Here is an 18,034-nt window from a genome sequence, read left to right as displayed (position 1 = left end):
ACCTTATCTTAATCAAAGTTGGAAAACAATTCAGTTAGTGTTCGACTCTGGAAAATCAAAGTTTCGGATACTCGAAGCAAGAACAAACAGCAGTAAAATAACATAATGTCAGTTTCAGCAAATGTTAAAAGCACAGGCAAAATGGGCCAGTAATGGATTTATATATCACTATTTACAAACATAAGTTTTGGCAATATTAAAATTTCAGAACAAAAAATTAGCAAACAAAATATAACTTGTATTAATGCAATAAATGGTTTACATGTTCATTCTACTATAGGAAACAACAAGCATTTTTTTTTTTTTTTGAAACATTTAGTTCCAGTGTTATACGTTAAGCACAAAGACTAGAGCCGTTTCTAAATGATCTGAAACACTCTTCTAGTTTGCTGTTTGGGTGGTTGCCCCACAGCATCTTGATGAAGCACAGCTGAAACCGTTGCTTCAACTTGTTGAATTTCATGAATAAGCTTCCAAATAGTTGCGTGGGACATTCCTACTAGATGATGAAACTTCTAGTTCCACAATTCACAAATATTAATTATCCTAGAATTGCTGCTAAATGTAGCCTGGTGAACGTTCCAATTCTCTGGGGGATATAGACGGGGCACATTACGCAAACAAATATTCCCAGACCGAGCTTTAACAGGGCGATACGTGTTTGACACGTAAGTGCTATCAAAATAGTCCAGAAGTTCCAGCTCTTCCTACGAAGTCACTTGTATTAATCGATGCACATCTGCTATTGGAAGAAATGCAAATCTGTTTATTTTCTCGCAAAATAGACGAAAATTTTCATTGCTTTTGTACCGTTCTAAGAGTTCAAGCTCTTGGACCTTCCTCCATGTTGACTGAGTCAGGTGAAAAAAGTAACGCTATAAACGAGTTGAATCTCCAAAAGTTGCATTTACAGCCAGCATTTACGCTATATCAAAATCCATTACCATAGTTACAGGTCCGGATATTCACTAAATTCACTAATTCCAGATGCACCACCGCACGAAACAGTTCTTCATATGAATTTTGTGTCTTGGTCTACATTAGGGCGTATACCTAGTAAAGGAAGTCTCACCTCAAATAACATACACTGTTTTTTTTTTTTTTTTTTTTTTTGGCGCCATTGAAAAGTTGGCGTTCACCATCCATGTTTCACTTTTTAATAGCTTCATAAGACTATATTTAAAGGAAACATCCGGAAATATTTATACGTTTTTCTTCCTTTATAGAAATTTGGTCTCCACATATATCCAATAACAATTTGCCAATGTTTACTCAGAGTTGAAATATAATATAATTCTTTTAATAGCTCCTAAAAAAAAGCCACTCTTTTCAAATGACTCTGTTAACTTGGAAGGTCCAAGAGTTTGAGCTCAGAGAACGGTACTAGAACGATGAAAATTTTCGTCTATTCTGCGGAAAAATTAACAGATTGGCGTATCTTCCCATATTTGTTTATTATTTTCTGTTCTGAAATTTTGATATTCGCGAAATTTAATATTTCTAAATAGTGAATAATGAACCCATTAGTGCCCCATGTTGCCTGTACTTTTAACATTTGCTCAAGCAGACATTATTTTCTTCTACTGGTGCTTGTTCTTGCTTCGAGTAACAGAAACTTCAATTTTGCGGAGTTCAACACCAACTGAATTGTTTTCTAAGTTTTATTAAAATAACGTAAGCTGTTTGATCGTTTGCTTTGTCTCTATTTAATTCAACAAAGGTGAAGAAATAACCGTGACAAAATTTCCTATATGACAATATTTCTGTGATATAATTACTGGAAACTTTTATCTCTTGTCTCAAATACAATATCTAAAATATGTAACTCTTTATTTAATAATAGTAATATATTTTGATTATGCTGCATAGTTTTGGCAGTTGAAGATTAAAGAAAACAATTTCAAAAACTTTTTCGAGTTCATTCATTGTATTTGTATTATGTTCTAAAAGACACTGGTGATGAAATTATCGTGACATTATTTTCGGTGACGAAATTACCTATATGGTAATATTTTGGTGACAAAATTACCGGTGACGAATTTTCCGGTGACAAAATTACCGTCGCCCAGTGTTAGCATGCGGGGTCAGGTTAAATTCAGTTCTACTCTGGTTTTCGTTTATTGCCAGTTTATCACTGTTTATTTTCATGGTTTCTTTAAATGTAGTCTTTAGTAATTTACTGTATTAAAAAAAAAAATGTTTTAAACGCCTAATGACTTTTTTCTTCGTTCTTGCTGTCGGGTATGTGACATGAGGGTAAAATCCACCCGAACTTGGGGGTTTCCACATATACATACAAATCAATTGAGTAGTAGTAAGGGCGAACTCAACATTGGATAATTTTCTTTAAATTCGAGTGATAAATTTCTAAACTTAATACCTTTATCAGATTTCCAAGGGAAGGTTTTCGAATTTTCTTCCTATCCCCCAAATGAAAGGAAGTTCACTGATAGATGAAAATAAAAAGACAAACGCGATTTTATCGAAAATGACTAACGATTCTTTTCGTACATCAATATTTCATTACCACTTTTACTATTTGGCATAAGTTATTTCTGTGGTAAAAATACAAAAAGGTTAGTTTACTCTTGCCTATGAGTTTTTTCGAGATATTTTCTCAAACACGAGTCAGTTAATTTTGTTCGTAATTGATAAATAAATGGTTTATTAATAACTGGACAATATGACGTAACTAATTTTCCCTGAAAAGATCCACAACGGGTAGTTTACTCTTGAGGGAGAATTTTTTTCGAATTTCTGAAAAACGCCTTAGGTGATAGTTCATATTTCATAAATAAATGTTTAATTAATAGCCTGCAATATGGAAACATCCACACGAAGCAGTCTTGAAGATGAGTTTCTACTATGTTCAATATGTAATGTCTATGAAAAGTATACACTATTAAGTAGCAGATTGCGTCAATTATGTCAATTCTCCTAATAATGATGCATATACTACTTACAAACATGGTAAAACGATTGAGTTGTTCGTGAAATAAATTATTTAAATGACAAGTATTGAGTGTTACATAATATTTTATGGCAATATACCTTAAGTTGACATTTATCTAGGAAGGTTTGATAGTACTCCCATCACTGAGATTGAGAAATGCTTTAATAAGTTAATATAGCTAAATTTATGAGTGTATTTCCTGTAAATGGGTGTAATTTTCAATTCTGGTCTTAGTTATGATCTCTTTTGGGCTTACATCTATTGTACTTTTCAGGTAAGTGTTCGTAAACATATCCCCATCATGATGAGATATAATACAATGTTGAAAAATATTCAACATGGCCGGCACCTCGAATTGAACCAGAACTTTTACGGCTGGGAAGCAACCATACAGAAAAAAAAACTACAACGATTTGCTATTTGACTTAGTATATAAGCATTAATGATGAAATAGGATTATTATTAGATTTAAATATTTGCACAAACTGAGGTTTGGAACAATATACGAAGAAAGAAACATTATATATCGTGGTTTATTGAATTTTTTTACGAGTAATATCAAGATCGCGTGAAAAATAGTTACTTTCTAAACCTATTTCGCTATAAATTCTTGTAAAGTTGAGAAAGTATTTAAAATAACAAGCAGCACATTGTCAAAATAGCAAGAATCGTCATCGAATTTCGATATTCAAACTCAATTATTTGCTCCGTGTTATCAGGGAAATATCGGATAGTATCTTGTTCAAGGTCAGAATTACTACTATTTAAACTTACAGATACAGCACTAGGCCATTTTACTCTGAAACGTTTTAACAATTTGATAACAATTTAATAACAATTTGAGGTCAAGATGGTACAAGACAACAGCGACATTACAAAAATAGCTTATTTATAGATGATCTGAAAGTATACTCACTTGAAAAAACGTCTACAGTTTCTGGTAACTGATTATAGGTACTGATCTAATTTTGTTTAGAAGAGACCTTTGGATAATATTAACTCTCACAGCTCGAGTGTAAAAGAGATCACTAGACCGTGTTGTTCTCGCGGGTACGCGAAAATTGATCTGACTTAACAACTGTTCATATGATATGTGGCCATTTATAATTTTTTGGAAAAATATTAGGTCAGAAATTTTGTTTCTCACTAGGAGAGGTTTGATATTGAGGGATTTTAAAACGTTATTTTTTGGAAGTGTTCGGAGGTGAGGTACTCGGTAGGATACAATGGCTAGAAAGAAATTAATTACTGAATTTAATTTTTTAAATGAGTAGGGCAGGCCATAGACCAGATAGGAGAACAATACTCAATAGTGGGAGCAACATGTGATTTATAGATAATTTTCAATTCGGCAAGAATTGGTCAAATGCTATTGACAGTCATGCTTTTTTTTTAATATCACAACAGAGGGCCACAACGGCTCAGTGCTAAAGCACTTATCTCTGGTGCGTGGGGTCCCTGGTTCAATCCCCGTGCAAATATGTTTGTGTGGGCAACATCATGTCCGTGGGTTTTTTCAGGGTATTCTCGTCTCCTCCCAAATTTCATTCCACCAATTCTCTCATCATCATTCACTTGCCTTAATTATTGTATTCTTTAGTCTAAATGGTATAATCGTGGGAAGTTAAACTCAAAGATTTCATTTCAGTATCACAACATGGGTAACTCTGAATGTGTGACTTCATCTTTATATGCGCCTTTATCTGTGTGAAAAAAAAAAAAACTAATGTCCAAATATTAAATTAAATCTTAAATTCCTAGTCGAAAGGCATGAGGTTCGATAAGTTTAGCGAGCCTATATGAGAAGTAGAACCCGAACTGCATGAGCTCCCGCATAGAATCGAACAGGGCGCCCCGCACAGAGGACGGGTACGCTGACTATATAGCCACGGAGGAGCTCTCATAATTTGCGAATTCAGATTAGGAAGTATTGGATTTAAATACCTTTTTCTCTGTGCACTCAAAATTAATTATGAATTTTAATTAGGAAATAATGTCTCGTTTTGTGCAATAGGAAATATTAGTTTAGCCGAAATCGTATCTTGTATGGAAAGACTGAAACTAGATTGGAATGATGATTTCTAGTGAGTCTACCAGCAAACCTCAGCAACGATTCGCGAGGACAACACAAGAACAGGTTTTCTCTTCTGAAAACAATAAGACCAGACCAGGGAGAAGGCCGTGGAAAGGGCAAGAGACCACCTGCTGCTCGAAAACCCTTTCATCTGAGCCGTTTTTACGCGCCGTATTTACGCTCGAAGTTAAAAGCAGCCAGACTTTTCCAGCGTATAAAAATTCGGTACGTAAACGTACGCCAGGCCCCATACACTAACGTATTGACAGCTGCTAACAAGACTAGCGCAAGAAATTTTATGGCTACGGCGGAAAAATACGTCAGTGTATGGCTCGTATAATAATTACTACAGCCGTACGTACACTGCACAGTTAGGCATTCTCGTTATCATTTAAAAGAACAAAGTAACAAAGAATTTCCACTTGTCACTTAAAGCCGCGCCTATTCCCGTTGTCTCTTGCAAACCAGATGACGTCACAGCCACGACAGCGCTCCAGGCGACATGCGCATGCAACCACCTTGTAGTCTTTCCACCATGGGCGGAACCATGGTCCGACCGCCTTTACTTACAAGGGGCGTATGCGAAATGTGACAGCTAGATATATTGGTGTTAATCAATCCCTAATAAAACCGTTATTAAACATTTTCTTACCGATATTAATTGATGGCCACAATCCAACTGGCCATTGGCCAAATCAGTGGCCACCAGTTACTATTTGGTACCAAAGTATTTACCATCATCTTAGGTTCTGATCAACATCAATATCATATCTCTACAACTTATGGTTCCTGAACTATGACTCCTTAAATATCTAGAAATTGAACATTGTTTGGCCAATATCACGGGAACGGTAAGTCATAGAGAGATGATATTGGTGTTAATCAATACCTAAGAGGATGGTAAATATTTTGGCACCGATAATAATTAGTGGCCACTGGCCAACTGGCCATTGGCCCAACCAGTGGCCACCGGTTACTATTTGGTACCAAAATATTTATCATCCTTTTAGATATTGATCAACACAATATGATCTCTCTATGACTTACGGTTCCCGAGATATGGCTCCATAAATCTCTGGAAATCGGCCATTTATTTAATCACTTTCTCTGATAGCTTTTGATGCTCTATCGAATGCAGGGTTCAAAATTGAAAAAAAAACTCAAATAACAGACAAACGGACAGACAGAGACACACACACACACAGAGAGAGAGAATTCAGTAACGAACTTTTAAAGTTCGTTGATACTTGCTGTGATCTCTGCATCTACCAACTACACTATATCTAAGTCCCAGCCAGATAGATTCGAAATCCATGTAGATAGCAGATCGCGTCTTTCATTACCTCAGTTTTGGATAAGGACGAAATAAACATCACTCAATGCATGGGCAGAAACTTTGTTACATTACTACCTTAAATTCGTAACGTGCGCACATATGAGAGAACATAAATGCAAATTTAAACAAATGTAGAAACAGCTACTCAGTAAAAGAAAAATAATAATACAAAATAATCAAATAAATATAACATTACTAACCTTAGAACTTATTCTAATTAACTTGCTTCTGGAAATTTAAAAATTTGTCGCTGATACGAGACTCAAAAAAATAAGCATACTGCCTGTATAAACACAAGGGTTACAGTGCAAGGGACCGGACGCTAATAAATTACTATTTTCTTTGAAAACGAAAAAGCTCGATTTGAAGGAAAGATATGCATTTCCAACATCGGTCATTGACCCTGACACCTGGGGTTAGTTGTCAATTGTGAGCTGTTCCTTCAACCACTACCTAACAGTACATTCCACTATCCACCTACTTTACATTAACTATATCCATGTATAAAAAATACGAATGCTTATCGCCACAGAAACAAGATGTCGCCAGTGAATCCTATCCTCTACCTAATATTATCTAATCAGAAATATTATTGCCAATTATGGTAATGCGTCACTGTCCCATCCTTTTTATTGACCTAAAAGTCCCTTTTTTCATACTTCCAAATAGAAGCTTATGAACTCCGCGCATATTTTTCATTACTGTCTTCAATGTTCTGATTTAATTATTTGTGATATATTCGCTAATAATAACAAATTCTGGAATTATGCACAATTATTTGTTCCTTCCTGTTACTTCAAAACATTCATCCAAAAAATTCGTTCTTAAAAACACTTCTGTACTGTAATTACGAAAACTCTCTGTTCGCGTTTTGGAATAAAAGCATGGTTGTCGCATATTGGACACAATATTTGACACAAGTTTTTCCTGCACTGTCAAAACAATGAATGCTTTTATTCCAATGTTATATATACACCCATGTGTAAAAATCTTGCGCATATGCTGACGATTTCCTTACAACTATTATATTTCCCATTGGTGTTTGGTTCGAGTTGAGGCTTTAGTAAGTGACAACGGTAGAAAGTATTGCATATATCAAATGCTCCCCAAAATATACAATAAAAATAAAATAAGCATAAAACAAAATTAAGCTAGATTGAATATATGCTGCCACCAAATTTTCGAAGAATTTTTGTATTAACACCACGTAAATAAACTGGTGAATGAGTGTTAACATCTAATATAGAAACTAACTGAACCAAAATATTACGTTTCTTGGCTTAAAACTAATTATGCACTGTCTGCCAAACTACATTGGCTTCTGTAATCAAGATTTCATACACAGATACAGAAAGAGAAAAACCTTTCCTCCAGTTTTACGTCCCACAAATATATATATATATATATATATATATATATATATATATATATATATATATATATATATATATATATATATATATATATATATAGTGTAGTTTATTTAATAGTTTTTCAGCTTTGTTAACACAACATTCGTCAGTTAACTTTCAATGGATCATCATTACTTTCTGAATCTCGGTATTTCCAGAGAGGCGTCATCTTGAGTTTTTGTAACTTTTGGTAGATGTTACAGTTTCCTCAAATTCCCGACCATGATGCATTATTACCTTAACTAACTTTGGTCGTGTTTGAGTGCAAGTCTGTAACAATCCTGAGAGTAGGATAATTACACGCAGATCCATACGTGTTTTCAGTCAGAATTTTACTATCGCTCATAGTAGGAATATTATATATATATATATATATATATATATATATATATATATATATATATATATATATATATATATATATATATATATATATACTGGATTCTTCCTGTCATAGTAGTCTACAACATTCATGTGGCCCCACGTAGCGTAGTCGCTAACGCTCTAGTCTTCGGTGAGAGCGGTCCCGGGTTCGATTCCGAACACTCGGTCGAAAGTGTGTAAAACGCTTTTTCAGGCCAGCCATTCTGAATGAGATTGTCCTCATTCACACCAGGCAAATGCTGGAGTGGAACCTAAGTTGTAGGTCCCAGGCCGCTTCCTTCCTTCTCCAATCTTTCTTCCTTCCCTTTCCCTGGATAGTGTGCTCACCGACGGACGTCATCCCTCAAAACGTGACGACCTAAATGGCCTTAGATGCCGAAAGCCCAGAAATCTAAAATCCTAAATCCTTCTACAACATTCATATTTGCACAACGTTGGACTATGATACTGCAAAGCATATATTGTTTCTTCTTTTTCTCGAATTTTCATATAAGACTTACGGCGACAATTACGTGAGAGTAGGAAAGCTCTTCCCTAAATTTCCCTTCAGTTTTAACTTTACATCTTCGTTATGTGACCTACACTACATCACACATATTAACTGCTATCATGTAAGTCATAAAGAATGGTCGATTGTAAGTACAATAAACATCGTTCCTTTGAAGTATAATGACAAACACACAATAAATTAGTCTTGTCAAACTCTCGCAAAACCCTTCAAGTATTAGAGTTCAGAGAAAGGCCGCTTGTGTATGTGAAGGTTATGCACGATTACGTATTTGGATGGTTCTCGTGAAAAGACTAGTGTTCTTTACACCTGATCTAGTGAGTAATTAAGTTTCAACTCAACAGTTCAATAGAACACTTGCAGAACACATGAGCTTACACTGGATGTGAAGATCATTTATAATATCCCACGATTTCGGAGAAACTTATCACGGCAGAAGCCTTAAAGTCAAAACCATTTTCTTCCCTCTCGATAGTTAAGCTCGCATAATGATGCAGAATTTCTTTTGTGGAATGTACAGTTAACTCATAGTTTTTAGTTGACTAGTGAGCATTCGGCTACAGCTAACTTTATCAGTGCCAATCCAAAAAATAGAAATAAATAAATAATAAAACGAACGTTCTATTTTGGTTTCAGTGATTTTAAATGAAAGCTTTCCAGACAAAAATAAAAGAGAAACATTCTCAAGAAATACAAGCACACAACTTGTGAATTTATATGTATTTAAATTTGGGGAAGCACCTATGAGTAGCAATAACGCTTACGAGGAAAGGGCGTGATGTCACTCAGAGATAATTGCACCAAATTTGGTGTATGAGTAGGTAATGGGAATAGAAAAGAACGTGTGTGAGCATTCGTTTGACAGCGTACGGAATCAGAAATAATAGGTTGAGTTGACTTTGAGTTTTACGTCCCGTTCAGCAGCGAGGCTATATGAGACGTGGACCTACTGATTAACGTGGAATCCGAACCACATGAGCTCCCGCCGGGAATCGAATCCGGGTCAGAAATAATAGGACCTACAGTTCAGGAGAAGTATGGTCTGTCAATCAGATATTGATGGGACGGAGCCTTTGCTCGCTGCTGTGAAATCAGAATGAAATCAGAAAAGATGAGCTGAACAGAAAATGTGCCAATGTCCGCCCTCAGCCCCACCATGCGAATGCCGGGATACTAAATCTATCAACTATCCTTGCCATTACCCACCTTATCTCTTGTTCGTTGGGTATACTTCACTAGTTAGCCTGCGACTTGTACTTTCTGAACTGGTCAATGGAATGTTGAAGTTTACTCAATCTTCAAGGTGCTAATTGATTTGTGGTAAGGAGGCATAAACAGATCTATAAACTGATCTGGTGGAGGAGACCTGTGCACAGTTTGTGATGTTCGACCTTCAACGCGTACTATCGAACTATCGCATTATAAATAAAACAGTTCAGAGAACAATATTGGTATTTAAGTGGATAAGTGTGTGAAAGGCCTGAACATGCGACACCGGGTTATATCAACTGCTGTTCGAGATAAAGACGGAACGTAGAGCTTTGAGACGTCGACGAGCGAGGGTCAATCGTACATAATGCGCGTGTATGGAACACTGTGAGGATCTGTGTCCAAATGGGCATCTGTAAGTGTAAGTTGTATCAAGGTAAAATATGTGGAGTAATATTAATAAAGTAATTTGTCGAAATAACAATAACTTTAGTTTTGGTGGGCGCCACGTCGTAGATATTAAAAACTCGTAACAAATGAAATCAGTCAATATTGTAGGGTTTAAACATTTAATACTTGCGTATTGAAAGCATCTTATAGTGTGAAGAAATGCAGTAACTTTATTTTGAACCCTTCCCTGGAAAAAGTCTGGCGACCTCCCCCTGATCAATTTTTGTATATATTTTCTTAATGTCATTTCATTATTCTAACTAGTGAAGTATACCCAATGGACCAGAGATAAAGAGGGTAATGGCAAGGACAGTTGATAGATTTAGTATCCCGGCACTCGTATGGTGGGACTGAGGGTGGATATTGGCGCATGTTTTGTTCAGTTCATCTTTTTCTATTTTAATTCTACTTTATTTAACTTCTTCTGAGGTAACCGCAACAGAGAGCAAATGCTCCGTCCCATCAATATCTGATTGACAGGCCATACTTCTCTTGAACTGTAGGGCCCATTATTTCTGATTCCTAACGCCTGCAAAACGAATGCTCACGTTCTTCTCTATTCCTATTACCTACTCCTACATTAAATTTGATGCTATTATCTCTGAGTGACATCACGCCCTTCCCTCGTTAGTGTATTTTGTTAGAATGACGAACTTATTCATTTCAAAAAATTGCACGTATAATCTGAGTGAAAGGAAAATGTGTGATATTTTTATATAGTACTTAATCAAAAAAAGAAAAAGATAAAAGAAAGAATGAATGAATGATAAAGAAAAGAAACATACACATAAAGCCAATATCTTCTCGTCCTAACATACACTTTAATGAATGTAACAAAATTCTTACTGTTCAGATAGTCAGCTTTACATACGAAATTCGATAACATCAAAGATAAGCATTTGAGAACAGTTAATCATATGAAGATTTGGCGAAACCTACGAAGAAAATATTTTAGTTCTGGCTATTCACAAAACAGCTAAGGTTAACAAAATATGAAGTGAAATGCGATGTTATTTAACGACCAACGGTTATGCTCTGTATGCTAAAGGATGTGGCAGACGAATTATAAATGCAAGTGAACGATGAAACAATTGGGAATAAATATAGTGGGTGCTCCAAAACTAAGCTGCAGAGATTCTTATACCTAAGACTACCTGAACCTGTGCTGTGTACTCAGCGCGTTGTTCTGATATGACCATAGATCTCCTTCCCAATTCCTCACTATGTGTGTCCATATCTCTATCTTTACACCACAAGTGAACAAGACAACTCACAAAGAGAGTGAATTGTTATAGATTAATTATAAACGTAGCATTTTAATGTATAGGTGCTGGGTTGAGTTTGTGGCAATCTTGAAGAAGTGACAGGTTATATAAAATGGGTTCCCCCCTATAAATCCAACGAATATGCCTCGTTGCGGCCTTTGAAGTTGCCAACATCCAACAGGTTTTGCCATTCAGATTTCAGCAAAGCGCCTACAATGTACCTCAACCCGCCATACGCAGCTCCTCTATTGGTTGTCTAATAGAAGGATATGAACTCTAGCTTCGCCCTAGCGACAATGTTAGCCTTATGGGCTCAAAACGACCCATAAAGCGTTAAATAGAACAATAACGGCACATTAAAAAATGAATTAGAACTGGCAGGTGTACACGATCTCATTGTCAAAAGGAATTGGCCAGAAACATATAAATGGAATTAACCACAAAGATGTAAACCTAGCATTTTAAAATTTATATTATATCTATATCTATATATATATATATATATATATATATATATATATATCTATATATATATATATATATATATATATATATATATATATATATGTGTGTGTGTGTGTGTGTGTGTGTGTGTGTGTGTGTGTTCATAGATCCAGTAGTCTTGCTACAATGATTTAGTTGTCATTTTTTTAAGTTAACGAGTTCTAATTCTTTTAAAGCAACTACAATTTTTTCTCTTTAACAGTAGCTTTCCAGTAAAAGTAATCAAACTTCAGAATATTTTACATCCAGGGTATAGTCAAATGAAGGCATACCAATTTTTACCACGGTAGTTAAAACGGCCTGAGCAGAAAATAATTCAAAATAAATTTGCATTTTTCTTCTAATACCTTGTTTGCTTGATTGAAGAGAAGGGGAAACGAAGTTTGAATATTATTTTCAGCACAGCACCTATGACAAGTCAACCTACAGTTTAACGTTGTACATAAAAAGACTATACACACTGCGTAAGTTTAACGTAAAACATTTGCGGTCACACTTCTCACATTCACTAACCGTGATCTCGTAAATTTATTTAACCAGATAATGTGTCGCTTATATTGAAGGAAAGTTATTTATCACTTCCACGTTGGTGGCCCATCAATTGATTTACCTTCCTTCGGAAATAAATACGTGAAACAAGTTACCAAAAATGCAACCATTTCGGTATTTTTCAAATTACATTTCCTGCCAACAGTCTTTGTTCTAGGCCGCTTCCAGAGTGATAACATAAAATCTACAACAGCATTACTAATTTAGTTATCAACGTGTTGCTGGAAAAATATGTTAAAAGCAAAGATCTTACTAACAATGTTATGTAACTAGCTTTCGGCAACTAACACTCTTCGTTAAAGTAGCATGTTACTAGCAAAATAGTTAATAACATTAACAGTTATTACCAACTCTTGATTCAAAATAAACGATGAAGTCTACACTCCAGAAGCAAGAACTACCACAGTGAGGTGGCTCCATTAATATTTGTATTAAGATCTCTATCACAAAAGCACTCAGAGTTTGCCAGTACTGCATATCGGAAAACATATTTCTAGGAAATAAAAATATATTAACTGAAATATTGTGCATTTTACTATGTATTGAGAAGAGATCCATAGTGAATAACACGACTGATATAAACAAGGAATTTACATTGTATATTCCAAAACTTCCATTTCGAGCTGTCCATTGATTCTGGTTTGCAGTGTAACTTCCCTTTAGCGCACAGGCTGAGACATCGGAACTACAGCTTAGCATGGGATCGGAACTATATGAACTCCCTCTTAATCGGCAATCACACCCCGATTCTTTACGGTGAGGAAGCGCATGCTAACCATATACCTACGAGGAGCGTTTTGATCTGTTCCTATCTTTGAGATTTCTAGTGGGGGTTAGTAAAACACATGTTTGAAATGTTAACATCACAACTTTGATAAAAAGACATGTATGAAAAATTATGCTCCACTTGGCACAAAGGTTCCGGAGAAATCGACGAGGAAGGAAATAACCAAGGTCACAATGGTACAATCGGTAACAAAGTAGGGTTTTACTTCATTAATGAAACTCGTGTTTTTATTATTATTATTATTATTATTATTATTATTATTATTATTATTATTATTATTATTATTATTAAAAATTTATCCGAACAACGAACTTAGACGCGTGTCTTCCTTGAGAGATTAGATCCTCCCAGTGTTCCAAAGAGAATCAGTCACATCGTAGAGTTTTCATTTTAAAATACTTTTTGTTGGAAAATAAACTAGAGCAGATGCTCACAATAAGTTTGTACTTCATTAATATAGAAAATGAGTAAAATAAAACTGTTCTTTATAATACTAACAAAACATTCACATGGTGAAGAAACAGACATGCATTTTGAACCTTAAGAAATCAATGTGTAATGAATAAATGTAAAATATTTTTGCATTTTTTTTTCAATTACTAACACCAGGTAAGATAATCTTGCATATACTGACTGAATTTGCGATTCTATTATTACTCAATATATGCGTATTTCATTCATCCAATTGACTTTAATTAGACTTTTTTTTTTTTTCTTAGAAATCCCATTCATACTTTCCTAGTTTTCTTCTGGGATTTTACACACAAGTTACATGTTACATAGGAAACTATCAGATTGGAGCAAATTCTTAAAGGTAAGTCCACAGTAAAATTAGTAGTAGCCACGAGTTAATGCAAGGACAGAGAGTTTAGAACTCTCGATTGAGTAACACACTATACTGGAATTTGTATTTAATTTAGTGTTATAAATTAACGACGTCTAAAAGTGTACTTACCCTATGAAAACAATGTCGCCACCACTAGTTGTGTTCTACTGGACCACCAGCTTTATGGACTATTTCCCGAGATCGGAATTCTCACTCCATTAAACTACGCTGCAGCGCAGGCATAGGAATTCTATCTCATTTCTCCCTGGAGCTCCTTCGTGGCTAAGCGATTAGCGTATGCGCCTTTGGCGTGGTAGACCCGGGCTGAATTCCTGGTGGGAGCTCATGTGGTTCGGATTCCATGTTAATCAGTAGGTTCATATCTCATATAGCCTCCCTGCTGAAAGATGCGCTAAACTAAAATCAACACAACACATTTCTCCCTGCAGGTTTTCTGTAGGCTAGTAAGTGCGATGTTCAGATGTAGTTAATAGTCTAAATGCGAAGAAATCATTTGCTCTGACGTCAGGACTTTTGGGAGTACAATATGGGGTGAAAAACTTATTGGAACTGTTTTCATTGATGGGACATATTGAACCTATTTTCATTGATGGAACCTTGGATGCTGCACAATATAGAGATACGCTTGAAAACACTATGCCACTTTTGTTTGAAGAGGAAGGGTGATTTCATCAATATTGGCAACAAGATGGGGCACCGCATTATGGTCGTAATGTAACCGAAGGTTCAATGAAGACTTTCCCGCTTGCTGGATAGGTCGGCATGGACCAGTTGAGTGGCCAGCAGGGTCCCCGACCTACCTCTGTTGGATTTCTATCTTTGGGGGCACTTTAAAGCTATAGTCTACTAGTGTAAAATTATTGACACTGCCTACCTGAAAAGAAGAATTATTACTGTCTGTGAGCAAATATCACCAACTATGCTTCGCAGAGTGCTAAGCACAGGGTCAAACGGTTAAAGATATGGATAGATCAGAACGGTGGGCATGCTGAACATGTCATGTGATTGTAATTGTCACATGAGTGTTAGCTCTCTCTTTTCCTGGTTATTAAAGAATACGTAATGTGAGATGTTACAAAGCTCGCTTTTTACTGTATATTTATCCTTCAGTTCGAAACTTCGCACAGCACATTTCACAACATTTCACACAACATATCCTAAATCTATTCACAACTTCAAAACAGTTTTAGGTTTTGGAAAAATAACCTTACCATTGGGTTTCTCTTCGAACAAGGATGATGTTTAATATGTCACACGACCATGTTACCATTTAAAATAAACAAGTTGATTCCAAGATGGCGGAGAACAACCTTAAACACGGCATAATGTTTCCCCTTTGCACCACCATTGATCCCAATTGGCTTCGGATCGACTGCATTTACAGTTTCTCAAGTATTTAGCCCGGTCCAGAGTTTGTATTTCACTTAACAAAATATTATCTTTCAATTACTTCGGACATTTGTACATTTTCCAATATGGCGAACAAAGAAGTTGTGGGATTTTAGTATGTCATTTATATAACCCTTATCTACATCTATGTCAAATTTTAACTTGTTAATAACTACATCCAAAGTTTAATAATTTTTAAATCAGTTTGACGGTAATTTTCGGAATTTTAGAATTTAGAGGTAAATATTTCTAAAAGTTTGCCTTTTATGATGTTTTTTCTGTTTAAAAAGTATTCTGTTATCTATTCTCTATAAAACGACACTAAGTTTATCTCTTTATGTTCAACCATAATAAATACATTGCTATTTTTATCTGGGTATTGTTCATTTGACACTTCCGGCGGCCATTTTCCAATCTGGCGGCGAAGCTCACCTGGGATATCAGAGGACTTTCAGTATGTTGTTTAGAACATCATTCCCAACATCTGTACCAATTTTCAGCTTGTTACTAATTTATTCTTTGCTTTTTGCTAATTAGACTGCACTATTTAACAAATATTTTAAATTGTTGTACTTTAAAACATATTTATTTAAATAGATCTTTTACATAAAGTTTATTTCTTTTTCAATTATTGTTCAAAGCTTTTGTATTTTAATAAACCTTCCAACCTACCAAATACTATTTTAATAAACCTTCCAACCTACCAAATACTATTTTAATAAACCTACCAAAATCAATGCAAGTGAATTGTGCTGCCATCTTTGGAGTTCTTTTAAACGATACTTTTGTGGACGTTTATATGCTTGTGGCCAATCTTTCGACAATGAGATTTCGGAAACTACAGGCTCTAGAAAGATGACGTTTTCACCGATCGATTGCAAATTTTGCGTAGATTGTCCAGTTCTAATTGAAAATAAAAAAACACGCCAATTATTTCTTTCTTCCATTTTTACGGGTACACTGGAAGTGTTGAAATTAAAGAAAAAACTAAAGCATGATATCCTACGCATTATACATTCCAACACAACGCAAATGTATACATGGATTGCATATATCTCACGCGTTTGTTTCATGGCCAAATTATAATCAAAAACGAAGGATAACCATTTCTCCAGTCTAAGTTGAATCTTTATTGTTTGGAGTGTTTTGCCCAAAAAACACCATATATCATTGACATTATAATTAATTGTGTGTGTGTAATGTATTTGCTTATTACATACTGCATGCAAGAAGAAAGAAAACACTGACCATACATGAATTAGAAACTCCAACCGGAAATAGGCTCAAATCTTGCAAACGGTGTGAGATAGAGAAAAAATCTCTCCTTTATGATATCCTTTGCCGATTTTTTTTATCAAGGCGTCTTTCACTCGTGTCTGTAAAGGGACATGTACAGATGTTGTGAGGAATGAGAAGGAGATTTATGCTCATATGCAAATGATGCGCTGTGTAGGAAGGCAGGTTCAGCTAGTTTATATATTAAAATGCTAGGTTTTTATGGTCACGAAAAGTTTGTGACCAATCCTTTCGACAATGAGATTTCGAAAACCGCAAGTACTAGATGCGTGCATTTTCGCTGGTCGATTACAAACTTATATATATATATATATATATATATATATATATATATATATATATATATATGCCAGTTCTCATTCAAGTTTTCAAAAAACTTCTCTATTTTTCTATTCCATCCTATTAGTATTGCCACTACAAAGTTAAGGTTGATACCCTTGTGAAAGGCAACCAGTACGGGAGCTACGTATAGCGGGTTGACGGACATCTCAGGCGCTTTGCTTTAATCTGAATGACATAATCTATTGGAAGCTGGCAACTTTGAAGGCTTATGGATCCACAATGAAGCGTACTCGGATATGGAATTAAAAGAAAAAAATATTTGCATTTGGTATCATCTATTAATTATCCAAGTTTGCCACAAACTTACCCTAACATTCTATATATTAAAATACTACATTTATGTTTCTCTATAGCAATTCACGCCCTTTAAGAGTCTTCCTGTCCTTTATTTGTGTTGATAAAAGAACTTACACAGATACAGTGAGAAGTAGGAAGGATATTCACGCTCATATTAGAACTGTGTGCTGTGTAAATAGCACAGGTTCAGCTAGTATTTAAAAAAATAAAAAACGATGCACAATTCTGAGAACAGAAACAAGGATGGGTTAGTTTTCACCAACGACTTTGTTTAATTGTTTCCCGGAAGAACAGGAAGAGAACTAGAGCTTCTCAAAAAATCATTATAATGGATAAAGGAAATATAATATGCACGGTTATTTATATTTCTTTATATTTTTAATGTCTGTATATTTGTGCGTTAACATAAAATCAAGGAAGAACATATGCATT

At 35.1% G+C, this 18,034-nt stretch overlaps 1 protein-coding gene across 6 annotated transcripts in view; it reads right to left on the bottom strand.

Moving 5' to 3' along the window:
* Positions 1-18,034, bottom strand: part of siz (Brefeldin-resistant Arf-GEF family protein schizo) — a 436,074-nt gene that overhangs the window by 258,299 nt on the left and 159,741 nt on the right. The window lies entirely within an intron of this gene.

Source organism: Thermobia domestica, chromosome 6 (genome assembly GCF_964235325.1).
Source record: "Thermobia domestica chromosome 6, izTheDome1.hap1.1, whole genome shotgun sequence".
In the NCBI taxonomy this organism is placed as follows: Eukaryota; Metazoa; Arthropoda; class Insecta; order Zygentoma; family Lepismatidae; genus Thermobia; species Thermobia domestica.
Note: the sequence above shows the minus strand (reverse complement) of the source record. Positions and strands in the feature narration are given on the sequence as shown.